Consider the following 27,870-nt stretch of genomic DNA (forward strand, 5'->3'; position numbering starts at 1 on the left):
TCACAGTCTCCATGCTCATGGCGGAGCCTAGACAGTACATGGTCAAGGGTGGCTGGGAAATAACTGAGGTTCTGAAACTCAAGATGTGTGAGACCTTTTTTCAGCCTTGCCTCACTCATGAGGTGCCTCCCTTGGTCTTCCTATCACAGACCACTCTCAGCAGAGTGCTGGGTCGTGAGGGAGCACTGTCCTTCGAGTTGGAAGACTGTTATTTGGAAGCGAGTCTTGCAAAGCTTTGAACCTGAGTTTCTGCCTCTGTAGGATGGAAAGAACCCAGGCCTTCCCCTCCTCTCAAGGGAGATTTGAGGCTCATTGTGCTTGTCCACTTGAAAGCCTTTCAGCTGTAAGTGCCTTATGAACCTATGGAGGACTATGCTTTGTTTTTACTTTTGACCCACTGGGGAGTCATCAGTTTGGGGATCCCACTTTCTTCGTGTTCATGTCATGGTTTGCCACTGTCCTCAGGAATGGACTCTATGAAGTAAATGACCGTGGTCTTGGGTGCCTAACATGTGTGGAGACTTGTGGCCCTGTGGCTGGCCTGTGGGCGGACCAGCCCTTCCTCTGAGGAAAGCAGTGGGGGCTGGCTCATGGTGAGGTGCACAGTGGGCCTCCTAGCATAGGATCTGATTGCTCAAGTCAGCACGCTGCTCATTTTCTTTTCTAAATGTCACAAGCTAAGTAGTGCTGGGGTCCGCCCTCTGTCTTGGTCTGACTCTGGCCCAGGACAGAAGATCTGACCTCTCTGAGCCAAATCCGTAGATGCCTATGAAAGACTTATTTTTCCTGATGGATTTACACATGCCTGTGCTCTGTCTTGCCTAATAAAGAGAAGAAACAGAGTCAAATGCTACCTTTGATATAGTCACCCTGATTTTTTTTTTTTTAATAATGTTTCATTCTGAGCTTAACTTTGACACACTGGATGATATGAGGAAAGGTCGTGCACTTGTATTTTTCAGTTTTCATAGCATCTTAAGAAAAACTGTATTAGAGAAACACTTCATACCCAAAGCAGAACAGAAGAGTGGCACCCTTCACTCAGCATCAGCAGTTCCAACTTTCTGTTATTCTCGTTCATGTTTTCCCTCTACCACCTTTTTCTTTCCTTGCGCTGAAGTATTTCAAGGAAATCATAAATATTATATCATTTTTATCATTGCCAGTAAATGCTTTAATATTTATCTAACAAATAAGGACTTCAAAAAAAAAAAAAAAACCCACCAACAACTTGACCACAACACCACCATAGTCGCTTTTATGTAAACCTCACTGTGGGTATTTTTGCAAGTATGTTAGAGATGAGAACCTAAAAAAAAAAAAAAAAGAAAATAGAAAAAAGGCAGGTTGAAAGTTCATGGTATTGTGCGAATTCTTTTGTGATGACTGTCTGATAGACTTACTCTTACAAGTGATGCTAGGAAGCCTGGAGTATGTGGAAAAAAGTGGGGGGTGTTTGCATGGAATGAGCTGTGGCCTGAATAAAAGTTGAGGAACTTGGCTTAATTTTTAGTAGCACATGATGCAATTTAATGCCCCAATCTTTTCTTCCTCCATGTTTAAGAAGTTGTTTTTAAAAGAATAAAAGTATGTTCTTGAAGCATAGGCATGTAAAAATAATTATGTAAAGTATATAATGCAAGTACGTATTGCACAAGAAGTCAAAAGAAGAAAATCAGAATTACCCATAGTCCTTTCTCCTTTCAGATAACCATCATTTAAGCTTTCAGTGGATTTACTTTTGGGATATTTTTTCTGTATGTTTCATGTATAGATAAGTAAAACTTACATAGTATGATCTAAAGTTCATCAACAGTGACATGTGTGCTCCTTTTTTTCTTTATCCTATTGTTTTCTCTCCATTTTCCACCCCTGAGGGGCAATTATTGAAATTTTCCATGAAGTTTTGTTATATGAAAAATAGGTAAGATGCCTTCATAGCTATATAGTGATTTGATTTTTGTATTCCTGGGTAATCATTTCTTTCTTCAGGCTGTTGCTTTTGTCTGCTGATAATCTTTCTTGCTGAAATCTAATTTTAAGTGAGCTTGTTGAGACGTATATATCAACATTGGCAGTTGAGAGAATTGTGGGGTGCTGAACACCTCTGAGGGAAGAGTTAAAAGTTCTGATTCTCTGATATCCTGTCCAGCTTCCTTCCTGGTTAGAGAATGGTAGCTGTTTGATGACAGCTCTGTCATTTTATGATGTGGACAGATCCACCTTGGGAACAATCAGAGATAATTTCACTCATACCAGGAAGTTGTGCAGTTCTAAAAGTATATTAATTTCAGAGTATAAAGGCCTAGGCTCTGGATTCCACTGTATTTATCTATAAAATAACTAGAGGAAAATGGAATAGCATTTTTAACCCAGCTGTATAGGGAAGATAAACTTAGGACCACTGAAGCAATGAAGAAAATTGTTGTACATGAGACAGATGTGCCTGAGTATTTGAAGAGGAAAAATAAAAAAAAAAAAAATAGCCTGGCCAGAGGCAGTAGAATAAATATTAAATGAAATTCCATAGCATGGGTGAAGGTAATGGGACAGTTTGAAAGACTAAATGGTTATCATCTAAAATATAAAGAATTGAGATCTCAAAGCTCAGTACCAAAAATCCTCACTAGAAGTGTTCAGGAGAGATGAATATAGGGAATTTGAAACACAGGCATATCCCTGTTAGCAATTTAAGAAATGAAAATTAGGGCTACTTTGCCTATCAAATTATCAGAACTTATAATGGCCCATTATAGGTTATGGTGTTAAGAAATACAGGTAATGTTGCATGTTGTCTTTTTGCTACAGCCTGGAGATCTACAATAAGAATTAAACACAAAGCTGTTCATGGTCATTGACCCATAAATTCCCCACTGAGAACCATATTCTGAGGAACTAGTCCACGGAATTGGGGTGGGAGGAAGAGTGTTAATTTGGATAAAGTTATTCCTAATAATAAAGTAATAGATCCAACACAAAACATCATGGAAATGACAAAACAAACAATAATTCACATCAGATACTGAATTACCAGGTACCAACTTAAGATAAAAGTCATGTGTAAGAGGGGCGCCTGGCTGGCTCAGTCGGTAGAGCATGTAACTCTTGATCTCATGAGTTATGAGTTCAAGCCCCATGTTGGGTGTGGAGACTACTCAAAAAAAAAAAAAAAGGAAGAAACAGTCATGTGTAAGTATTATGACTACATGGACTTGTGTAGGAAATAAGAAAATCAGGATACAGAATAATATGTGCACATTGGACCCCATGTCCCTCTTAATAAAGTCCAGAAATTGTTTAGAACTGCAGTTCCAGAATTTGGATTTTACTTGCAAACTAAAATGTACAAGTAGAATTTGGGGAGGAACATGATGCTGCAACTATTAAATTTTGACCAGCAAGGACGTTTTTAAAGCATAGTGACAGTCTGTGGCTACTACCATCTCGGAAAAGCACGTTGAACGCCCCCTCCCCTGCCATCTCCAAGGCGTGTAGTCTCTGAATAAAGAGCCATTCATTGCTCTGAATAAATTTAGTTTTATGAAAAACATACTGAATTTCACGCATTACTAATATTTTATCTTGAATTGGAAGATTATTATTCATCATGGATTGATTCTAGCCTATGAATCTGTGTTTTTTAAATCATTGATCACCACTGGCTTTTTTTTTTTTTTTCCCATCCTATCACCCTCTAACTCCTTGCTGTCCATTGAATAAAGGTTGTACTCTTGAGCACCGCAAACAAGGCCTTCCGTAGTCTGTCCATCTCCGTGTACTGCTCTCAGCATGCCTGCTCATCCCCACCATGTACTTACGGTCTCCCTCTGTTGCGAGGTGTGTTGGCCAAGGAGAGCTTTCTGCCATGAATGAAATACTCTGTACCTTGCATTCTTGTCTAGGACAGCCACCACTTACATGGGGCTAATGAGCTCTTGAAATGTGCTAGTCTGAACTGAGTTGTACTGTGAATGTAAAAAGGCACACTAGATTTCCAAGTAGTGCCAGAAAGGGTAAAATGTTTCATTAATACTGTTTTAATACTGCTTGCTTGTAAAAATGAAGATATTCTAGGTTCAGTGAAATTGAAGATATTAAAGTATATTTTACCTTGTCCTTTATTCTCTTAAATGTGCCTACCGGAAAATTTAAAATTACGTGCCTCCCGTTTGTGGCTTGCGTTGTATTTCTTAGATAGCACTGCCCTCTGTTGTGGGCTTGCTCACTCCGCTCTCCTCTATCTATCTGACAGGTACTGAGTGCCTACTACATGCCAGACTGGATTTTTTGTTTATTTGAGAAAGAGAGTATGTGTGCACGAGCACAAGCTGTGAGTGGGGAGGGACAGAGGGACAAGCAGACTCCCCGCTGACTGTGGATCCCAACAGTGGGGCTTGACCCCAGGACCCAGAGATCACAACCTGAGCCAAAGTCAGACACTTAACCGTCTGAGCCAGCAGGCGCCCAGACTGGATTTTTATGCTAAAAGCCATGTCCTATTCATCTTTGCCTCTTCTAGCCCTGGCACAACTGCTGGGCATGTTGGTTGGACAAACCGACTTGAGGACCCATTCTCTAGCAGGTAGAATGGTTTAGAAACAGACTGTGGAGGCATTCGTGGATTGCTTGGTACCCATACACAGTGGATAGTGACCAGTCGGTCGAGGGCTGAATCAGGTAGCCACAGGGTTTCGTCTGACAATGAGAGCACTGGGTGGGGGGTGGGGTGGGGTGGGTATTCCTGTCTGGGTGCCTAAGGGGAAAGTGACGATGGTGCGAGCCTCTGAATGCGCCACTGGAATTGTTTTATAAATAGGTTCTAAATATTTTTAAAAATCAATTTGAGCCCTCAGCTGCTTAAGTATATGATGACTGAAATTATGGCACTTCCTTACATTAACTTTAATACTTTAGTGACATGATAATGGGTGTTCACATGGCTTATGTTTATTTAAATGGGCACAAGTTCCACTGGTACAAGTACAATGTGATTTTTATAAAATTCTTGGTTGCTCGGTGCTTGCTTTCTTTTTTAAAGATTTTATTTATTTATTTGACAGAGATCACAAGCAGGCAGAGAGGCAGGCAGAGAGAGAGGAGGAAGCAGGCTCCCCATTGAGCAGAAGGCCCAATGTGGGGCTCGATCCCAGGATCCTGGGATCATGACCCGAGCTGAAGGCAAAGGCTTTAACCCACTGAGCCACCCAGGCGCCCCTGCTAGGTGCTTTCTGAAAAAATACAACCCTAGTATATGTTCATACTAGTGCATGTGTATACATAGACATAGGCATACACCCATGAATTGAGCAGAAGAGTATAAAGTAGGGAAGTCAAGATGTTTCTTCTTTTCCTAAGTCATTACTATTTCCTGAAAGTGAGCACTAAAGAAATGATTGGTGTGTCAGCAAACATGAGAGCCTGTGTATGTTTTTATGTACATGTATGAATTTGTGTGTATGTGTGGGGCGATGTGTGGTGTATATGGGTCTTATTTTAACTATTTTCTTCCTTGGATTAGAGTTGAAAATTCTCTAAAGAACATACCTACTAATGAAGTTCTCTTAATCCAAATATGGTCAGAGGCTTGGACATACCAAATATTTGAGAAACAGAATAAACTTGGTTGAGCCCAGGTTCTTGTGCCTTTGACAAAATAGTGTTTTCATTTGTGACATTTGAGAGTTTAAAAAAAAACAAAACAACCAAAAACCAGTTAATTCCACTAGGAGACCATATCTGGATTCTGTAGCTTGATGACGGAAAAGGTCATTCATGCTGTTGAATTGTAATGGGTGTGTGTGAGGCATAAATTAAGTTCAGTGGTAAATTAAGTTTCAGTGGTAATTTATTGACATGTAGGAATTATCCTTCCCTTACACTACTGTTAGCTTGCTTCTAGGCACATACCCTTTTGAAGAGAGAGCTGTATGTATTGCATTGGTTTACGCTGGGTATGTAAACTGTATCGAGGCTGTGTCATTTAATATAGTTTTAAATAAACCTTCTGGAGTATAATATATTGCAGATGTGTTTATGCAGTTCCTGCTGTGTGAATGTGTTTCTCCATGTAATTGCATATTTATTTAATACACATACAAGGGAAGGCCCTTTAATGAAAGCGCCATCTTTATAAATGATACCAGCCCAGTGTTCTCTCCCATCAGGGTGGTTTGGTTTGATCCTGGTGCACGTGGATGTCATGAATACCTGGATAGAAACCTTGATTCGTGTATAGCCTTTGCTATGGAAGCAGCAACTGTCAAAGATCTCCCTAACGAATTTTATTAGCTGATCAATTTCGAGGTAGCAGTCAGTGCCGGCGGCATTGAACGTGAGCAGTCCCATCACCGGGGAAACTGCATTTAGGGGATAAAGTGCATTTATCCTTTGTGTGAGCAGAATGATTATTTGGAGAAAGAAAAGTCCTGAATTAATTCCTCTGTGCACTTTTTTGGATAAATGATGACAAGTAACCTGTGCATGCATTTTTAGTAGCAATTTGCCATGTTTCAAGGTAGGTCTGCTCCAGACTTCAGTTTTCAAAAATGGTAGTGTGGAGTTAATTGATAGCCATTGTTTCCCAATGTTTTAAAAGCAGTAGAGTGTCATTTGAATAGAAATACTATAGATCCTTACCATGTAAGAACAATGCTTTATGAGTACAGATTTACTTTGGAAGGTAAGATGGGCATTGAGGATGATGAAACAAGTTGACTTGGAATAGGGGGAGGATTCACGACTACTGTGGCAATCTTTCATCAGGCTCTGTGTCTCTGCCATTTGAAACAAACGTTTGGGTTGTCCACGAAATACCTTGGAGGTCCTCTGTTTTGAGTCACTGGATTTGGGCGGTAATAGCATTTCAGGTGAACAATAACACAAGCAAAATGATGAGATAGTGTCCCCAGTCAACCTTCAACTTGTCTCCCAATCTGCTGCTCTGGAAGAAGGATGGTCTGGTGTCTCAGCTGGCTCAGGGCAAGACTCGCTGGAGTATCGAAGAGGGGGGAGGCTGAATGCAGACTTAACCACAGAAGACCTAACTGCCTGGTCTCCCAGAAAGTTAGGAGCGTTCATAATTTTCTTTTCCTCGCCATGAGCGTTTGCTTTGTTGAAAGCTAAGTTCTGGCCTAGCTGGTTGTAATGCAAATCCCACTTTTCTTTCAGTCAATTCTCCTTTTTTTGCACACGAGCTGATTCAATAAATCTCTTAATACGGATCTCCTACTGGCTCTGTTTCTCAGGTTGAACCCTGGCTGCTATACCTCTTTGTCTTAACCTCCTAAGGCCTCAATTCCCATCTGTAAAATAGGGTCCACCCAATGTGGGGCTCTCGCTTGAGTCTCTTGTCAGACTCTTTTATTACTTTGGTACATTTGGAAATTAGGCATTTACTTATTTATTATCTGACATTTCTTGTCCCTCCATATAGAAGTGGTGGTGGTGGTGGTTGTTTTTTCTTAACCTCTTTATTCCTTAGCCCTTAGGACAGCACCTAGCACATAGTAGGTAATCAATAAAAATTTGAGTAAATGAATGATTTTCCATGAGGGGAATCCTAGCCATTGGGAAACACTCCTCCACTGATTTGGTTAAAACCTTTTGTTGAAGAGGGAGTTTCTTGCTCTGTAGCATATTTTTGGGAGATTCACAGTTCCAGAGCAGGAGCAATGTGGAATTTGGCCCAACTGTATTATGTACTTGTGGAGACTATTTTCCATTATGCCCCAGGCATGCTTGGGTAGTTCTTTTCTTAATCCTTGGTGCACTTTATACCTACCTACATTATTAACAGATATCTTTGTTGTAATTATTTTTCTTAATTTCCCCACTAATGTATAAACTCCTTCTTGAAAGGCATGGATTCATCAGCAATAGTGACAGTTACATGGACATTGATATTTTGTACTTACGGGGACATCACTCTGTGCCCAGTACCAAAGCTCTGCTGTACTTGCATTATCTTCAGGTTAACCCTGTGAAATAGATACTATTGTTGTTGTCTCTGTTTTACAGATGGGAAACTGAGGCAGAACGAGGGTAAGACAAAAAAGTGTAGCAGCCAGGGTTCAACCAGAGAAACAGAACCAGTAGGAGATCCATATTAAGATATTATTTGCAAGGAATTGGCTCGTGGGCAAATTTGGGTCCTGTCTAGGCAGGTTCAAGATCACAGGGCAGACGGGAACCCTCAGACACTGTCTGAAGTGAGGATCTCCACATAAAATTGCTACTGCTTCACAGAAGAAATCAGGCCCACCCAGATTTATGTAGGTAGTCTTTCTTACTGAAAGTCAACAGCTTATGGGTTTTAATCACATCTGTAGAACACCTCACAGAAACGGTCAGATGAGGGTTTGATGGAAACCCTGGGTGCTGTCATCTTGCCAGTTTAAAAAAAGAGGGGTGAGGTTTGAGTGGTTCACGCGAGCCAGCTTCCCGAGTTTTGTGCCGTAGGACTCCGCCATCCCGGCCAAAGCTCTTCAGACCAGCTGTCAGCCTTGTCCTGCAGTCTGGCCATTGGAACTTGAGGTGGGCTTAAGTGGGAACTCCAGAGTGAGATTCACCACGCTTTCAGGGCATGAATGGGAGGCACACAGGTGTCAAGAGGTAGAGAAATTAACTGCTGCCAACCGAGTATAAGCAGCTAAGTCACAAAATGGCGACCTCCCAGAGGTTGCCGTGAGAGCTACTATGGCGTGTTAGTCAGGATTCTCCAGAGAAGGGGAACCACTGGGGCTGGGGGTGTGTGTAGATGTATGTGTATATGGATCCTTGAACAACATGGGTTTGAACTGCATGGGCCCACTTATATGCAGACTTTTTGAATAAACACAGTACAGTAGTAAACATTTTTATGATTTTAATAACAATTTTTCTCTAGTTTATTGTAAGAATATGGTATATAATACATAAAACGTACAAAATGTGTTAATTGCCTATTATTGATAAGGCCTCTGGTCAACAGTAGTTTATTAGTAAAGTTTTGGGGAGTCCAAAGTTACACATGGATTTTCTGCTGTGCAGGGGGTCAGCACCCCTTGACCCCTGTGTTATTCAAAGGTTAGCTCTATGTACATAGAGTGAGAGCAGTTTGAGGAACTAGTTCATGTGATTGTGGAGGCTGGCCAATCCAAGATCTAGAGGATGGGCTGGCAGACTGGAGACCAAGGGAAGAGGCAGTGTTACAGTTCAAGTGTGTAGGCCATCTCCTAGCAGAATGTCCTCTTGCTCAGGGGGGTTTAGTCTTTTTGTTCTAGTCAGGTCATCAGCTGGTTTGATGAGGACCACTCACATTATGGAGGACGGTCTACTTTGTTCAAAGTCCACCAAAGACCCTCTAACAAAAACATCCAGAATAAAGTTTGTACAGATGGCTGAGCCATGGTGCACAGATAAGTGAACACAAAATTAATCATAAGCATCCTACACGGTCACCTCATTGTTGTCTTACTGTGTGTGTCTGTCCCCTGAGACCCCTGAGCCTGTTTCTGGAAAGCTAACAGAGTTTGACTACCACCAGTCATCCCATGCTTGGTTATTGTGCCCACTGTGGGCCCAGTGCTGGGTCTCTGATTTGGGGGATGGAATGTAGCCCTGGCTGTTGGTCAGGGATTTGAGGGTCTAGGTGGTTGGTTAAGCTAATATGAAAATTATTCGGTACTACAATAGTTAATGGTGATAGGAATTCGCCAGAAGTAAGGCCAGTGGCAACTAGCTTTTCCTTCATATATACCTATACCTTCTGGGCTCCAAAGCCACCAGGACCCCTGGGAGAGTCACGCTTGGATTCATCCTCTGGGTTGACTGAATATATGCCTCACAAACTTTTCCACCTGTGATTAGAATATTGAGGAACAAGATTATATGTATAGTGAGGGAAGCTCTATCTATCTCTGCGTGTCTCAGGTTCATAGAAAATTCATGGTTCAGATAGTAGTGAAGCTTTGCAATCAAAAGGAAGCTAACTGGCAGATTATTTTATGTCACAGTTCTGTGACATAAAAGACTACAGCCTGTTTTCACTTCATGTGGCAATTTAATACAAGAAGGCTTTCTGTAAGTGCTCTACAGCCTTGAGATAATAATACATTTTGGGTATTGAGTGAGTAGACAAAGGGGGAAGTTGGCCAGGTTCTTCCTTTGGTACTCAAGCTCCCCTCAGAACTTGTGTGTTTTGTGATCTTACTCTTGGTGATTTCTGTGGAGGATGTGGTTCTTTTCTTAGAGGCTCATGGTAGTAGAAGTAAGGCACTGTGGTTACTCCCTTCTCTAACCCCTGTTAGGTATTTGCATATTTCAAAGTTGTAGGTTAATTACAGGAGTATCCTTAACTACCCACCCCCCTTTTTAAAAACAATTCTTCCTATTATTTTTTTTTTTTAAAGATTTTTATTTATTTGAGTTGGGAGGGGTGGAAAGAGAGAGAGCAAGCATGAGCTGGGGGGAGGGGCACAGTGAGAGGGAGAAGCAGACTCAGGAGCCAGCGGACTTGGGGGTTGATCCCAGGATCTTGAGATCATGACCTAAGCCAAAGGCAAATGCTTGACTGACTGAGCCACCCAGATGCCCTCCCAACTCCATTTTTTTTTTTTAAGATTTTATTTTTAAGTAATTTCTACATCCAATGTAGGGCTTGAACTCATGAGTCTGACATCAAGAGTCATGTGCTCTTCCAACTGAGCCAGCTACTGACCTTCTCTAGCCACCTCTTCCCCCCGCCCCCTACATGACCATGATCATTTTAGTTGCTTTGATCTGAATTTTCTCTCGGTCATTTATTTGAGGGGTCGGGGCAGGGGAATGGAATTTTTCAAGTGACGAAGTGTTTTATATCTTGATGGTGGTGGTGATTACACACTAGATAAATTTATCAATTACTGAAATATACTTAAATTGGGTTTGTTTTATTGTAGAGTCTCAATAAAGTTGATTTAAAAATTAGTTTCATGTTAACAAAACTAAAACATATTACTGAAATCAGATTTACTTCAATCTCTGACATCATGGTTCAGGATCTACTCCTATATAGTCTAGGTTCTCTATATTTGTGCAGAATATAGAATTTTCCTATTTTACAGCCCCACAATTTAACTTTTTGTATATTACCTTCTTCAAAACTCATGAATTCAATTATACCAGCTGTTGAAGGGGACCAGGTCTCTATGTGCTGATATTTGAACTGCTCTTTTTGAAATTTTTTTAAATTGAGGTGTAATTGACAATCATTATATTAGTTTCTTGGGTACAACATAATTTGATGTTTGTATATATTATGACATGATCACAATAAGTCTAGTTAAGAGCTGACACTGTACATACCTAATGGGATGTTTCTTTTTCCTGTGATGAAGACTTTTAAGGTCTATTCTTTGAACAACTTTTAAATATGCAGTACAGTATTATTTTTTTTAAAGTTTATTTAACTGATCTCTACACCCAATCTGGGACTTGAACCCATGGCCCTGAGATTAAGAGTCACATGCTTTTCTGCCTGAGCCAGCCAGGTGCCTGTGCAGTACAGCACATTAACTATAGTTAACCAAGCTGTATAATACGTCTTATGACTTCATTTATTTTATGACTGGAAGTTTGTACCCTTTGACCCCCTTTACTCATTTCTCCTACTCCCCACCCCCTGCCTCTGGCAATACTAGTCTGTTTATCTATGAGCCTGTTTTTTTTGTTTTGTTTTTTAAAGATTCCACATATAGGTGAGATCATATAATACTTGTCTTTCTTTTTCTGACTTATTTCATTGAGCATAATGCCCTTAGGGCCCGTCCATGTTGTCACAAATGCCAGGATGTCATTCTTTTTTATGGTCGAATACTATTCCATTACATATTTGTGATATTTATCTACTCACTTGTCAATAGATGCTTAGGTGGTTGTTGTATCTTGGCTATTGTAAATAATGTTGCAGTGAATCTGGGGGTGCAGAAACCTTTTTGAGTTAGTATTTTTGTTTTCTTTGGATAAATAGGAGTGGAGTTGCTAGATCATATGGTAGTTCTATTTTTAATTCTTTGGAGAAACTTCTATGGTGTTTTCCACAGTGGCTGCACCAGCTTACCTTCTCACTAAGAGCACAAAAGGTGTCCCTTTTCTCCACATCCTAACACACTTGTCTACTTGATAATAATTATTCTAACATGTGTGAGACGATTCCTCACTGGTTTCTGATTTGCATTTTCCTGATGGTGAGTGACGTTTAACATGTTTTCATGTACCTGTTGGCCATATGTGTATCTTCTTTGGAGAAATTCAGATCTTCTGCCTATTTTTTAATTGGATTTTTTAAATGATTGAGTTGTATGGGTCCTTTATATATTTTAGATATTAACCCCTAATCAGATATGTGATTTACAGTTACTTTCTTCCATTCAGTAAGTTGCTTTTTTTTTTTTTTTTTTTTTTTATTGCTGATGGTTTACTTTGCTGTCTAGAAGCTTTTTAGCTTGACGTAGTCCCAGTAGTTTAAGTTTGCTTTTGGTGTCAGATTAAAAAATCATTGTCAAGACTGATGTCTAGGAGCTTATTAGCACCTTTGCTTTTCATCTAGGAATTTTATGGTGTCAGATCTTATGTTTAAGTCTAATACATTTTGAGTTAATTTTTCTGTATAGTTTAAGATAGTAGTCAAGTTTTATTCTTTATTGTTTTGGTCCATGCTGTCCGGTTTTCCCAGCACAATTTATTCAAGGGCCTGTCCTTTCCCCAGTATATATTCTTGGCGCCTTTGTTGTAAACTAATTGATCATATAGCTGTGAGTTTATTTCTGGGCTCTGTATTCTCTTCCACCACCTATGTGTCTGTTTTTATGCCAATACTAGACAATTTTGATTACTAGAGCTTTGTAATGTACTTTGAAATCAGGGAACACTGTCCTTCCAGGTTTGTTCTTATTTCTAAAGATCACTTTGGCTATACAAAGTCTTTTGTGGTTCCATAGAAATTTTAGAACTATATGGGCTATTTCTGTGAAAAATGCCGTTGAAATCTTGAAAGGAATTGCATTGAAACTGTAGATTGTGTGGGTAGTAGGGACATCTCAACAATACTTTTTTCTCCAATCATACGCATAGAATATCTTTCCATTTATTTGTGTCTTTTTTGGCTTATCAGCATCTTGTATTCTTTTTCTTTTTAAACACAGCCCTAGGGCCATCTTATCTATTTTGAAAAATTCATATGACATCTGCACAGAGCAGTTATGTATTATCCACTGAACATCTTAGCTTTAGGACGTGCCACTAAACAGCTCATCTATTCTGCTTCGTGTTCAACTTACCCATCCCCGTACCTAATGCAGCCAAATAAACATCTCCAAGTAGATATCACATCCATCTTCTACAAAGGTTGTTTATTTATATCACTGTTCTTTGCTTCCCAGAGCTACTCTGTTTCCAAAATCTTCCCCTCCCTGATGGAGGACCTCCTGCTACATTGTAAGATTTTTGGAGAAGGGATTATTTTTCTCTATTTCACCCCTTAGAGTACCTATAGTAGTGTTCTGAACTTCACAGTATCTTAAAAAGTTTCCCATGAATTAGTGTAGCAATCTACTAACCAATATCCTCTAACGACCACTTCTTCAATAATTTCCATATGATGCACTTCAATTTGAGCCCATGACTCCTGCATGGATAGAAACATTCTTCTAGAAGGTCATGGCATATTCTGGGCACTGAATGGCCAGAACTGGTGGAATTTGGGGTCTTAGTAGAGGAAAGGGAGTGCCTTCAGAAGAATGCCTCAGATGATGGCCCGTTAGTGTCTTTCCCCCTCCTTTTCAGGATTCGCTCTCCCAATACAAAGTCCTACAGCCCGCAGCCCCGTGATAGATAAGGAGCTCTGCTCCTGGGCACAGACTGTAATCTAAGAGTGCCCCTTCCTTCCTCTGTGAATAATGGGCAGGGTTAAATGTTAACATATATTATGGAAGCCCTTTGTAAATGTAAAACCAACAAAGGTAAAGCATTATGTCCCAACCTGTGAGAGGTAGGGAGGCATGGGTTTGCTTGGAGATAGCAAGTAGATGCTATCTCGCATAATAAGTTGGCTGAAGCTACCTCAGGAAGGCTGTGAGACAGCTGTGCCCTGAACCCAGGTGGAGGCCTGAACACTGAATAGCCCTGGAGAGCCCTAAATTCCATTTAATTTCCAGGATGTGTGATTCCAGCCCTCATCAAAACCATGCATCACGGGGCACCTGGCTGGCTCAGTTGGTAGAGCATATGACTGTTCATCTCGAGGGTTGCAGGTTCAAGCCCCACACTGCTCAGAGAGCTTACTTTAAAAAGCAAAACAAAAACACGAATCTTGGGGCCTTGCACATATCATTATTTGGGTCTTCCCAAGCCTTTTGTTTTTATTTTTTAAAAATTTTTATTGAAAAAACCATACATTTATTTATTTAATTTTGTTTTTAAAAATTTTATTTATTTGACCGAGAGAGAGAGCACAAGTAGGCAGAACAGCAGGCAGAGGGAGAGGGAGAAACAGCCTCTTCCCTAAGCAGGGAGGCCGATGCAGGTCTTGATCCCAGACCTGAGCCAAAGGCAGGCATATAACCGACTGAGCCACCAGGTGCCCCATGGAAAAACTTTTATTTATTGAAGTACAGTTGACATAACATTAGTTTCAGGTGTCCAGTGTAATGACTTGGTATTTGTACGTATTGCAAAATGACCACCCTAGAAGTTCATTTAATATCTGTCACCATACCTACTAACATTTATTTTTTCCTTGTGATGGGAACTTTGCAGATGCATTCTCTTACCTCCTTTCAGATAAGGATACACTTTATTAATGGTCATCGCTGTGCTATACATTATAACCCTATGACTTATTCATTAACTGGGGATTTGAACCCCTACATTTTCTCTAGTTCATTTAAAAAAAATTATTTATTTGAGAGAGAGCATGCACAGAGCAGGGTGGGGAGGGGTGGAGGCAGAGGGGGGAGGGAGAGAAGCAGACTCCCTGCTGAGCATGGAGCAGAACAAACCTGAGATTGATGACCAGAATTGAAATCAAGACTTAGACACCCGACCAAGTGAGCCACCCAGGCGCCCCTCTCTAGTTCATTTTTAAAGTGTAACATCTTTTACTTCTACCTCTGTATTAGAGGTTGAATGTCATAAATAGCCCCGAATATTTATTGTGTAACAAAACCTCTCCAAACTTGGCCGCTTTACACTGTAGTCCTTTAGGTTGCTGAGAAATGGGCCATTTGGTCAGGGCATGTCAGAGTGACTTGTCTCTGAGGCCTGGGGTTGGTGGGCGGTGGGTTGGGGGGAGGCGGTGCAGGGCAGGAAGGTCCGGGATAGCCAGGGCCCCTCCCTGTCTTCATGGGTCTTGGGGCCTCTCCACGGGGCTCTCTAGCATGGTGCCTTCAGACTTCCTTGGTAGCTCACGGCCCCAAGATCAAGTGTTTTGAAGACAGGAAGTGGAAATGGGTGCTTTGTTATTCCTGCCATATTTTTGGCTCACAGAACCTGCCTGGATTTACGGGGTAGTGATAGAGATCCTACCCCTTAATTGGAGTAGTGACAAAAAAATTGCTCCCATCTTTAATCTACCAAGTCAGCCATTTGTGTGTCTTTCATATATTAGTGGAGATAAAATAGACCTATATCCCTTACGTGGTCCTTTGCTTGCAGGATTTGGATTCTTATTGGTTTCCTAAGGCTGCCACAAAAAGTACCACACATTGCGTGACTTAACTTGAATTTATTGTCTCACAAGTCTGGAGGCTAAGAGTTTGAAAGCAGGGTATATGGCAAGACTGGCTCCTTCTGGAGGCTTGTGGGGAGGATATGCTTATTCCTGCCTTTGGTGACAGCTGGTGGTCCTTGGCCTTGCTTGGCTCACGGATGCATTTCTCCAGCATCTGACTCCTTCACATGACCTTCTCCCAGTGCATCTGTGCCTCTGTCCCTCCTTTTATGAGGCCACTATTACTGGACTTAGGGGCCACCAAGTCCAAGATGACCTCATCATAACTCACTGCATCTGAGATGACCTTTGCCCCACTTACAAAAGAAGGCACCTGGCTGGGTCATCGGCTCAAAGAACCTGCAGCTTTCTTTAAATCAAAGCTTGATGTCACAGTGAAAAGGACACAGTAGGATTTCTTTTGGCTTATTCCAACCTCCATTTACTTGCATTCTTTGCTTAATTACTCTCCCAGTGTAAGAATATAGTTCTAAAATAAGTCTGTGAAGAAACATTGCTGTATTTTTATTTTCAGAGGAATTCTTTATGTAATATATTCCTTATTCCTTATATAGGAGCGATTCCAATGTAAAATATGTGATTTACACTAGTTGTCCAGTAGGGATGAAATAAGAATCGTAAAAATAAAAACTTCGGCCCTATATTTTGGGAGAACAAAAATAAAACTTCCATCATTTGAGCACAGATTTTTGTCTCTAACATAAAAATAATTGTCCTGACATGCTACTATTGGGGAAATCTTTCTTTGCTTTTTCTTTCTTTCCTATTGTGTAACTGATCCAGCATGTCTCCAGAATAAACATCTATCAGGTTAACACTCATGAAGTGAGAAGGGGAGGAGAGGATTTCTCACTGGCAGAGAAATTATCACAGTAAGGCATGTTATTTAGAATTTACTAACATTTGGGCACATAAATCACAGCAGTCATACCTCATAATTACACAGTGCCTCTCATTTGAGATTCTACAAGGATTTATAGACCAACTTGTGAGATGTGACAGTTGTATTAAACTCTGTTTGGAGTCTGTTGATAGAGATAATTTAAGAACCAGAATTTGGATGAGGGGAAAGCCGCCTTCTAGCCCCTTCTGGGGGGGGAGGTTAGCTGGGATTTGAATTGTGTGTGTGGTAAGAACCTGGCGACTTGAGACTTGCCATCTCTTTACTTTTATTCAGAAGTAGCTTCCATGTTAACTCCTTTAAACAAATGAGAGTTTTGAATTGTTAATAAGTACACATGAGATCAGATTTAGAAGGTACATGTCTGTCTATAGAGATGGGTGTTGGCCGTATGTTGTCAGAGGTCTTACTGACTCCTCTCTCCTAGGTTTCTACTGTGACCAAAGGTGACTACTGCTATCTGCTTTTTGTGTGTTCATACACATGTTGGCACATATTTATACGTGCGTATATGTATATTCTTATTTTATGAGAAAAGTCTTGTTTTATAAAAAAAAAACCCCACTGTATTGTATTATATACATTGGTAAATACTTGTTATATCCGTTAAGAACCTTGCTTTCTTCTACTTGGAGATGCCTTTGTATCCACGCATACAAGAACTTGTTCTTTTTAATGTCCACAGAGTACTCTTCTGTATGGATAAGCCACGACATACTTCAGGATTCCTCTCTTGGAAGAGTCTGCTCTAGTCCAAAATCTTGTGTGTGATCTTTCAGACCTGACCACAGGCCATTAGAAAGGCTTTCCCTGGCAGGCCCCATGGGGGGAGAGCTGTCTTCCCATACCAGCCAGGATGCACAGTCTGGAGGGAGTTGCTGTCAAGGACCAGGGACCAGTCATGCGCTGACCTGTGTCTGTGTAGCTGGCCGTGGTCCCTCCTTAGGGGACTGCCTTATGGAGGGGCCCTGGCTAAGGCCCTGCTTCCCAGGCACTTCTGTGGAGATCTGCTCCTGAGGGGAGGCCTGAAGGACACTCCTCTGCACTCAGACTCAGTCCTCAGTCCTTTTCTGCTTTTTGCCCACCGCCTCACCCCCGGCCCCAGGCAGTGAGGAGGTCACCTCCTCCACCAGCTACACTGATGTGTCAGACCCTCACCTTGGCTGTTGTATGAGGGAAAATGCTCCCTTTTCCTATTTTGCCTCCTGCCTATACTATTAAAGTAAGTAGATAAAGGCTGAATTGTTCCTTTCAGTTTGGCCTGTTGTCCTGATCTCCTTGTCACCTGACATCTCTGCTCTCGGCACTCTTGATGAACAGGTTAGGGTGTTTCTCGTTTTGTTTGTTTTTGTTTGTTTTTTGCTCTTACAGACCATGCTGAAGGGAAAAATCTATGTCCATGCGCTATTTAATAAAAGTTAAGGTGGATCCTTAGGAGTGGATCATGAATGGAGAATTGCTTGATGGGACCATTTACACCATCCCCAGTGAGGTTTGGGAATGACAGTTTCTTTTACACCCTGTGGACTTGCCATGTTATCAAGCTTTTTTGCGTTTACTAGTTGGCCAGGGGGAAAATGGTATTTCAGAATTTTAATTTCTCTTATTTTTAGTGAGGTGGAACATCATCAGTTAATGACTGTAGGAACAGTTTTATTTCCTTTTCTGATAATTGTTCCTGTTCTTTACCCATTTTTGTTTAGTATGTATTCCTTATTGATTTATAGAAGCTGTTTATATATTAAGGAAATTCATCTTTCCTAATTTGTCAGTTGGCCTTTGAATTATGTGTTTATTCTATATTGAAATTTTTGAGTTTTATCTGGTCAAATTACCAATCCTTAGAGATTTGTAGCTCTGTATCATAATTAAAGATGTTCTTTAACTTTAGGATTATTAAATAATAACCATGTCTTCAAAATGCCATGATTTCATTTTTAAATATGTTTATTGAGGTCTATTCCATACCAGAAAATTCACTCTTTCAAATATACAGTTCAGTGAAGTCAAATAAATTTATATAGTTCTGCAATATGGCTGCAGTCCAGTTTTAGAACATTTCTATCACTATTTTATCTTTGTTTTAATATTTAAAAAATTTTTTTAAGATTTTATTTATTTATTTGCCAGAGAGAGAGAGAGAGAGCGAGCACAGGCAGGCAGAGTGGCAGCAGAGGCAGAGGGAGAAGCAGGCTTCCCACCGAGCAAGGAGCCCGATGTGGGACTCGATCCCAGGACGCTGGGATCATGAACTGAGCCGAAGGCAGCCGCTTAACCAACTGAGCCACCCAAGCGTCCCTGTTTTAATATTTAAAAAAAATTTTTATTTACTTATCCATGAGAAACAGAGAGAGAGAGAGAGAGAGAGAGAGAGAGAGAGAGAGAGAGAGGCAGAGGGAGAAGCAAGCTCCCTGCTAAGCAGGGAACCCGATGTGGGGCTTGATCCCAGGACCCTGGGATCATGACCTGAGCCAAAGGCAGATGTTTAACCATCTGAGCCACCCAGGTGCCCCTGTTCTAATATTTAAAAAAAATTATGTGTGTGTTGGGGCACCTGGGTGGTATAGTCAATTAAGCATCTGACTCTTGGTTTCAGCTCAGCTCATGGTCTCAAGGGTTGGAATCGAGCCCTGTGTAAGGTTCTGTGCTGTGGATGGGGTCTGCCTGGGATTCTTGACCTCTCCCCCTCCTACTTGTGCTCTCTCTACAAGAAATAAATTTTTTTTAAGAATTATATTTATACTTTATATTTGAATTTTTGTTCTGGAATTTATTGGGTGTGAGGAGTGAGAGAAGCATTCATCTGCATTTTCTTCCTTGTATGTATTCATTTTTCAACACGGTTATTGAATGGCCCATCTTTTCCCTACCGATGTGGCAATGCCATCTACGTTGCATACTAATTTAGTTCATTTAACTTCTTGGGTGGATCTCTGGTCTCTCTCTCTCTCTCTTTCTCTCTCTCTTTTTTCCATTGATTTGCCGGCCTACTCATGCTATGATATTTTATGTGTTGTTGCTTTAGAATGTGCTGGGATCTGGTAAGGCCTATATAGCCCGATTGACCTTAGGGCCAGTTCATTTCAGCCATTCCTGGATGGTTGTTTTCCGTAAGAACTTTAGAGGCAGCTTGTTTAGGTCTTAAAAACCTCTTGGTTCTCACTACCCTATCACCTTTTTTGTTAGGATTGCATCAGATTTATGCATTATTTAAGAATTGATGTTTGAGGGAGGTGCCTGGCAGGTTCGGTTGGTGGAACATGTGACTCTTGATCTCGGGGTTGTGAGTTTGAGCTCCACACTGGGTCTAGAGCTTACTTAAAAGTAAGTATTAAAAAATGAAAAGAATTTGAATGGGAGAGGAGTGGTTTATCCATTTTTCAGCTCACATTGTGTTCTTTTGTGTTCCTCTGGAGCATTTTAAAGCATATGGATTTTGCAAGTTTGTTCTAATTGTTAATTTTGTCCCTTTTGTAATTATTGCAAGTGGGATTTTTTTCCTATAATACTTTCTACCTGACTGGGTGACTTGTGAAAAGGAAGTCTCTTCTTTTTGGTGGTTTGAATTTAGTCCCAAAAATGTAAATACATTCTGTTTTTATTTGTGGTAGTTTCTTTGTTGATTTTCTTGGATTGTGCAAGTATACAGACTTATCTGTTGCAAATAGTGACCATTTACCTCCTTTTCATTTTTTACCAAATTTCTTTTAACAATTGTATTGACTAATGCATCCAAAGTAATTTTAAATAGAAGTAATGTGATGATTATTTCCTTAAGCTTATTTTCTGAAAATGCCTCTAGTTTCCCCTACTAGGGAATATATCTATATAAAATGTATGTATATATAATATCTATTATTTAATGTACATATAAGCTATATGTTACTTTAGTAAGAGTTTTTAGAAATATGGAAGAGATATTAATTTGTTCATTTGATAAATATTACTGCGGGCCTGCAATATTCCAGGCATATTTCTATTTCTGGGGATAAAACGGGATATGAAACAGAGACAGAGCCCTTGCTGTCAAGAAGCTCAAAGTATAGTGGAACAGACAAGAACAAAAATCAAATAATTAATAAATGTTGGGTTCTATAAAATAAAGCGAGGAGAGGGATAGAGAATAATGTGAATTTATTCAGATGGTCACAAAGGGATTTGGCATTTTTAAGTGTCTTTTTATTAGCTTTTTTTTTTTTTTTTTTAATTAATTTGAAGGGAACCTGGTTGTCTCAGTTGGTTAAACAGCTGCTTTTGGCTCAGGTCATGATCCCAGAGTCCTGGGATCAAGCCCTGCATTAGGCTCCCAGCTCAGCGGGGAACCTGCTTCTCCTTCTCCCTCTGCCTGGTACTCTGCCTGCTTGTGCTCTCTCTCTCTGTCAAATAATTAAATAAAATCTTTAAAAATTTAATTGAAATTTGGGATACATTTGCTCTCCTGAACCATAGTCCCTTTCTCCAGCCTCAGTCTCCAGCATTTTCTCCTGCCATGGGGACTTCAGTGCAAACCCAGTGAGTAATTTGCCTTCTTGGTCTGCTGGTTGGCTTTGCTTGTTCTCCTATTATTTCCAGGACACTGATTGTTGGAAGAAATGAACTGAATTTGTTAAAGAGCAGGCTAATTTATCACCTTGGATAGAAATACTGTTGCTAAGGCAACTGGCTACATTCCAGGACCACACTCTGCAAATGTGACACCTGACAGGATCTCCGTGTCCCCGTGAGCATCCCTGGCCACCAGCTTTCCGTGCATTACTACTCCAGGCCTGGGCAGCGTCCGTGTCCCTTTTCTCTCTGGACCAGCTGCTGAAATGTCTGCCTTGGCCTCTTCTCCCTGCCCCTCCCTCCTCCAGTCCACTGTCAGAGCTGCTGGGATGGCAGGAATAAAATGGAAACGATGTGGCAGGATGAGTGCGGAACCTTGGCTCTTTTCTTTCCAGCACCCCCCCCCCGCCCCCCCGCAGTCTGGTTCCAGGTGATGCATCCTGGATGTGAGTCCGCCATTGTAGCTCGTCGCTCAGTTGACAAAATCAAGGTGGAAACGTGGACGGTGGCCACGTGACTTCTTCGTGCCATGTGAATCCCTCTGTCCTCTGTGGTGGTCTTTTGTTTTTTTTTAATTGAGGTGTAATTGCCATATTAGTTTTGGCTGTACAGTGTAATGATTTGATATTTGTATGTATTGCAAAATGATCACCGCGATAGGTCTAGTTAACATCTGTCAGCATACGTAGTTAGGAATTTTTTTTTCTTATGATGAAAACTTGGAAGATGACTCTCTTAGCAACTTTCATGTGTACCATGTAGTATCATTAACCAGAGTCCTCATGCTGTGCATCGTATCCCCAGGACTTAATTATTTTATAGCTGAAAGTGTGGGACTTTTGACCTCCTTCACCCCCCCCACCACACCCTTGCAACCGCCAGTCTGTTCTCTGTATCTATGAACTTGTATTTTTTTTTGCTGAAGAACCCACACATCAGTGAGATCACGTGGTTGTCTTTTTATCTCTGACTTATTTCACTTAGCGTATGCTCTGTGTGGCGGTCTCTATATAGAAAGATGAGGTTGTTAATGCCTTATATTATGGCCCAAATAGGCATCCTAATTCTTAGATACTTTGCAATTCTTAAATAATTTCTTATTGCGTCCCCAGTCCTTAGTGCCGCTTTCTTTCCTCGAGTTTGGTTCTAAATGCAGCCAACACTTGTCTCCTCACCCCCACCACTACTGCTTTCTTCCCAAACACTGTTCCTTGCTTCTGAACTCCCCCTACGTCTGCCTTTGGCCCCCACGCTGTGTTTCTCACAGCGCAGCCAGGAGGAATCTTTTAATAGTCATGTCAGATCATATAACTCTTAAAAAGCTCCAATGGATTTCCACTGTAACCACAATAAACCCCAAGTCTTATCAGTGGCCTGTGGGCTCTGTATGACCAGGTCCCCGGCTCTTCTCAAACCTCTTCTACGCTCCCCTCATGGCCTGGGTTCCAGGCCCCTGGCCACCTGCTGTCCCCTTCACAGGGGGAGAGGTGGTGGTGGGGGTATAAGCAGACTCCCTACTGAGCAGAAAGCCCAACACAGGGCTCGATCCCAGGACTCCGGGATCATGATTTGAGCTGAAGGCAGATGCTTAACCGACTGAGCCACCCAGGCTTCCCCCCCCAACGTCCACTTTTCACCTCCATTCCCTCCTTCCTCTGGGCACATGGTGTCAGCAGCTGTGTGTCTGTAGGAAACTTTGGGGACTTGGGGGCCACAACAGTTCCATCATTCCATTGTGGGGACGTCTGTGCAGACCGATGTGGACCAGTTTGGCTTTGTCTAAAGAGAGAGAGAGTCCTGGGTGCCTGGACCGGCTGGCTCAGCTGGTAGGGCGTGTGACTCTTGATCTTGGAGTTGTGGGTTTGAGCCCCACATTGAATGTAGAGATTACTTAAAAATAAAATCTGCCAACAAAAAAAGAAAAAAAAAGTGAGTCCTCATCCCATGCCCTTAGAAGGTCACTGTGCCTGACATTCAGCATCCAGAGGCTATAGACTAGTCCGGATGGCTAAATCCTAAGTCCTCCCACCAACCTTGGAGGTATGGAAATATCAGTAGCCTTATCTTTATCTGTAAAGAAAAGAACATTTAAGAGGCTGACTTTTTCTGGTGGGGCAGGGGGTGGGGGCGTGGGACAGTCAGGGAAAGGGTAGTGGGGACAGTAAAGGATTGTTTTGTAGCTGAATTGAAATCTAAGAAAGTTAATAAAACCTGAGACACAGTCCCTATTTTCAGCTTACTTCAGAAAAACCTCATGGTGAAAGCCAAAGGACATTATAAACTGAGTAATTCGGATAACATTTTTCTTATTATGGACTCCTGTGATTTTGATGTTTCTGTGTTATCAGTATGGTTTTCTTTTTAAAATAAAATTTAAATGTGTACCGTAAGTTTTTATAGCATACTGAATTTCATGCTATGGTTGTGAATTTTAAATTTTCCCCAAAATATGCCTCATTAAGTAAATGCCTTTCTTTGCTGTATCCCTGCATGGTTTTCTGCTAGTGGTGTTTACCTAAGGGGTGGTGTTTTGCCTACTCATTTGCTTTCAGTGAGCGAACGTGCTAGAAAGGATAGAAAAGGAGATGCTTCTTTGCTTGGGGGTTTACCATTTAGTTGGCAGTCTTTTTTATTTTTTTATTTTTATTTTATTTTTTAAATATTTTTTAAAATTAAAATATAATGTGTTATTTGTTAACATAGGTCTTTTGTTAATTGTTAATTAAGCTACCTTAAGTTAATTAAGTTAATTAATTGTTAATATAGGTTAATATAATATAGGTTAATATCGTTAATATAGATTCATCACTTTTACACAATTCACAACACTCACCATAGCACATATGCTCCCCAAAGTCCATCCCCCAGTCACCCCATCCCTCCTACCCTGCCTCCCCTCCAGCAACCCTCAGTTTGTTTCCTGAGATTAAGAGTCTCGGATGCCTGGGTGGCTCAGTTGGTTGGACGACTGCCTTTGGCTCAGGTCATGATCCTGGAGTCCCGGGATCGAGTCCCGCATCGGGCTCCCAGCTCCACGGGGAGTCTGCTTCTCTCTCTGACCTCCTCGCTTATGCTCTCTTTCACTATCTCTCTCTCAAATAAATAAATAAAATATTTAAAAAAAAAAAAAAAAAAAGAGTCTCTTACAGTTTGTCTCCCTCCCTGGTTTCATCTTGTTTCATTTTTCCCTCCCTACTCCTATGATCCTCTGTCTTGTTTCCCAAATTCCTCATATCAGTGAGATCATATGATACTTATCTTTCTCTGATTGACTTATTATGCTTAGCATAATAATACCCTCTAGTTCCATCCACATTGTTGCAAATGGTAAGATTTCATTTTTTGATGGCTGCATAGTATTCTATTGTATATATATACACCACATCTTTTTTGTCCATTCATCTGTTGATGGGCATCTAGGTTCTTTCCATAATGAGATACCACTTCACACCAGTTAGAATGACTATGAAAAGAGTTGGCAGTCTTTTTAGTAGCCTGCTCGAGGGGGGTTGGGACACATGCCACGTGTGACAGCCCCAAGAGCCCTGTGGCAGTCTGGTGTCTGCACTGGGCCCAGCACTCTCTTCTTCGAGAGAGTTTCACTTGTAGTTGCATATGATCAGAGACCACACTGTGCTAGAAATGTTGAAATGAAACATTGCTGCTCCATTTGGTGGACCAGCATGCCCGTGTATTGATCTGAAATATTATTGAGGATATCCAGGACAACAGAGAATGTGGGAGGACATTCCATTTTAAAAACATCTGTGGTTTCTACGCAAGAGTGCGTAGCACCCGGAGCTGTCATCAATGTGATTCAAGTTAATGTGACAAGTTGGACAGTTCCTAAGATCATCTCCTGCTCAAAACGTCTTGCCCTTTTCTCTTTTGATTGATCAGATCTAATCCAGGCAGAGAGGTGTTTTTTGTTTTGTTTTCTTTTTTTTTTTTTTTTTAAAGATTTTATTTATTTGACAGATCACAAGTAGGCAGAGAGGCAGGCAGAGAAAGAGGAAGGAAAGCAAGCTCCCTGCTGAGCAGAGAGCCCGATGTGGGGCTCGATCCCAGAACCTTGGGATCATGACCTGAGCCGGAAGCAGAGGCTTTAACCCACTGAACCACCCAGGCGCCCCTTGTTTTGTTTTCTTAAATGTGTCCTTGTCGGTAAGTTTCTGGTTCTGCCCCTTAGGATCTGTGTGCTTTGGGGCAAGCGGCTTAAGTTCCTTGAGCCTTCATTTCCTTATCTAGTAAAAGAGGTTGGTGAATGTTTTGTGGTTCTCATCTCTGGAGTGCTCACCATGTACCAAGCACTGTGCTGAGTACTTTTCAGCTCTGCCAACAGCTCTATGAGCCAGGTGCCAATGTGATTATCTCTTGACAAGTGAGGTGCTGGGGGCATCGAGAGGGCAAGTCACTCACCGGAGGTCAGGTGATCAACGAATGTGAAGCTGGAGCTCCAGGCTGCTGGTTGAGCTCTAGGCCCACCCTCTCAGTTGCGGACATAGCCCATGCAAAGAATCAGATCCCATTCTGGGAGGGCCTGTTGTGTAAAAGACCCACTGACTTCTCAGACCCTGCAGGCTCACACTGTAGAGAGGACTTGGGGAAACCTGTTTTCTACCAACTGATTAACTGGGGAGGGTTAGATTAGCATGGCTCAGTAGAAATACAACGCAAACTACACATGATAAAAACTGTTCTAGCCACATTAAAAAGTTATAGGAAACTGGTAAAATAAATTTTAATAACACTTATTAAAATTTACTAAATTTCATTTATTAAATTTCATTTCATTTATTTAATAAAATAAATTATTAAATTTTAATTTAAATAAACTAAATTATTTCAATTTATTTAAAATTTAACTCACTATATCCAAAATATTATAATTTCACCATATGATCAATAATAAAGATGGAGACACATTACATTCTTTTTTATATTAAGTCTTTGAAATTCAATGCATACTTTATACATACCACACAGATCTCTGTTGGGACCAGCCACATGTCACGTGCTCAGAAGCTACAGATGATTAGAGGCTACTGGACTGGATAGCCTTTATTGGTGGATAAATGTATCAATAGTTTTGCAGGCAGCTTCTTGCGTCTGGACCAAGAGTCTAGAACAGTTTGAATAAAGCAGTCTTTACTGTTCCGGTTTATACCCAGACTGTGAATGTATGTGGATTGCAAGTTTAGAGTACTAGAAGGAATCCTAGTTTATTCATTTATTTGAGAGAGAGAGAGAGACAGAGAAAAGAAGGGAGGGACCACAAGTGGGGGGAAGAGCAGAGGGAGAGGGGACAAGCAGACTCTGAGTGTGGAGACCAACACAGGGCTTGATCTCTCAACCCCAAGATCATGACCTGGGCTGAAATCAAGACCAGGATGCTTAACTGACTGAGCCATCCACGTGCCCTGAATCATAGTTATTTTTAAAGGAAAACTTCCTCCTCCCCCACTCTATTTTGAAAACGTTAAGGGAGGAAAAACAATTTTCCCTTTACCCTTCTGAGTTCTTGGCTGAGAACCTTTATAATGAAAGATTGAAAGGAGAAAAAGTGGAAATTTATTAACACGTCTACCTCATGTTTACAAGTGTGGTACCCAAGGAGAAATGATCACCTCCACGACGTGGCTTAGAATTCCACTTTTTATAGCATCTTCAACAAAGATCAATAAATTTGCAAAGAAATGACAAAACAAAAGGTGGTGGCTTTAGAGTTCCATGGGCAGAGATAGAGGCTAGCTAGTACAGTTTGTTAGGTAGATGTCTCTGGAGCCTGTCCAGGTTGATAGTGTCTAATGTTGTCCCGGGATTAACCTTTATCTTCGGTAGAGAGGAGAGGGACACCTTTGTAAATGCATGTCCTACCTTTTGGCAAATAGGGAGGGCAGGGAGATTTTCTTGTGTCTTTTCCCCCAATTGCCTGTAGCTTAAAATAATCCTTAGGCCCAAGTGGCATATCTTAGGGCATAATCTGCTCTCCTTCAAAGGCCTGGGAGCTCAGGAAGATGTCGGAGGTCACACACAGAGTGACTCAAGCACAGTCGATCTCTTTAGCACGTTGTATGGCGGACGTGGTGAAACTTGGCTCTGAGTCATCTCATCTTTCCTATACGAGAACTGTGTGTGTGTTTTTTAATGTATACCCTTTCCTGTAGAAAAATAGCAGTGACCTTTTGCAGAGTTCACAGAATTGTAGATTGGAGAAACAGATACCTTCTCTGCGATCAGCTGGTTTAACTTCATTTTCTCCCCCAGGCCCTATGGACCAGGGAGGTTAATGGTTTTCATGAGGTCGCAGACTTGGGTCTCCTGACCTGTAGCTATCCATGCTTTTGCCATCAAAAGATGATGATTCTGGGAATCAGAGGCTTTAAAACACAGAGCCAAGAGGACTTTCTGTCTAAGTGCCAGGGCGAGGTTAGTACCTTAACTTTGTCTTTGAGAACTCCCCTTGAGTTGACATCTAGCCCTGAAATTGTGTGTCAGGTTTGCCAGGCTCTCTGGAAGGAACTTGTTTGAGAATGGGGGACATTGCTACAGCAGGCAGAAAAGGGGTGGATCACTGCTTGAAAAGATCAGGAATGAAGTCGACACTTCTGTTTTGGGGCGCTGAGGTGGGAGCCCTCACCGAGCAGTATTCCTGTGCCAAAAGAGCAGTCTGCTGGAA

At 41.2% G+C, this 27,870-nt stretch overlaps 1 protein-coding gene across 2 annotated transcripts in view; it reads left to right on the plus strand.

Moving 5' to 3' along the window:
* LOC111159097 (oxysterol binding protein like 10) overlaps positions 1–27,870 on the plus strand; it is a 305,114-nt gene that overhangs the window by 159,293 nt on the left and 117,951 nt on the right. The gene's annotated exons all lie outside the window — the stretch shown is intronic.

This window comes from Enhydra lutris, unplaced genomic scaffold (genome assembly GCF_002288905.1).
Source record: "Enhydra lutris kenyoni isolate GAN:26980312 unplaced genomic scaffold, ASM228890v2 scaffoldscaffold66, whole genome shotgun sequence".
NCBI classification, from domain to species: Eukaryota; Metazoa; Chordata; class Mammalia; order Carnivora; family Mustelidae; genus Enhydra; species Enhydra lutris.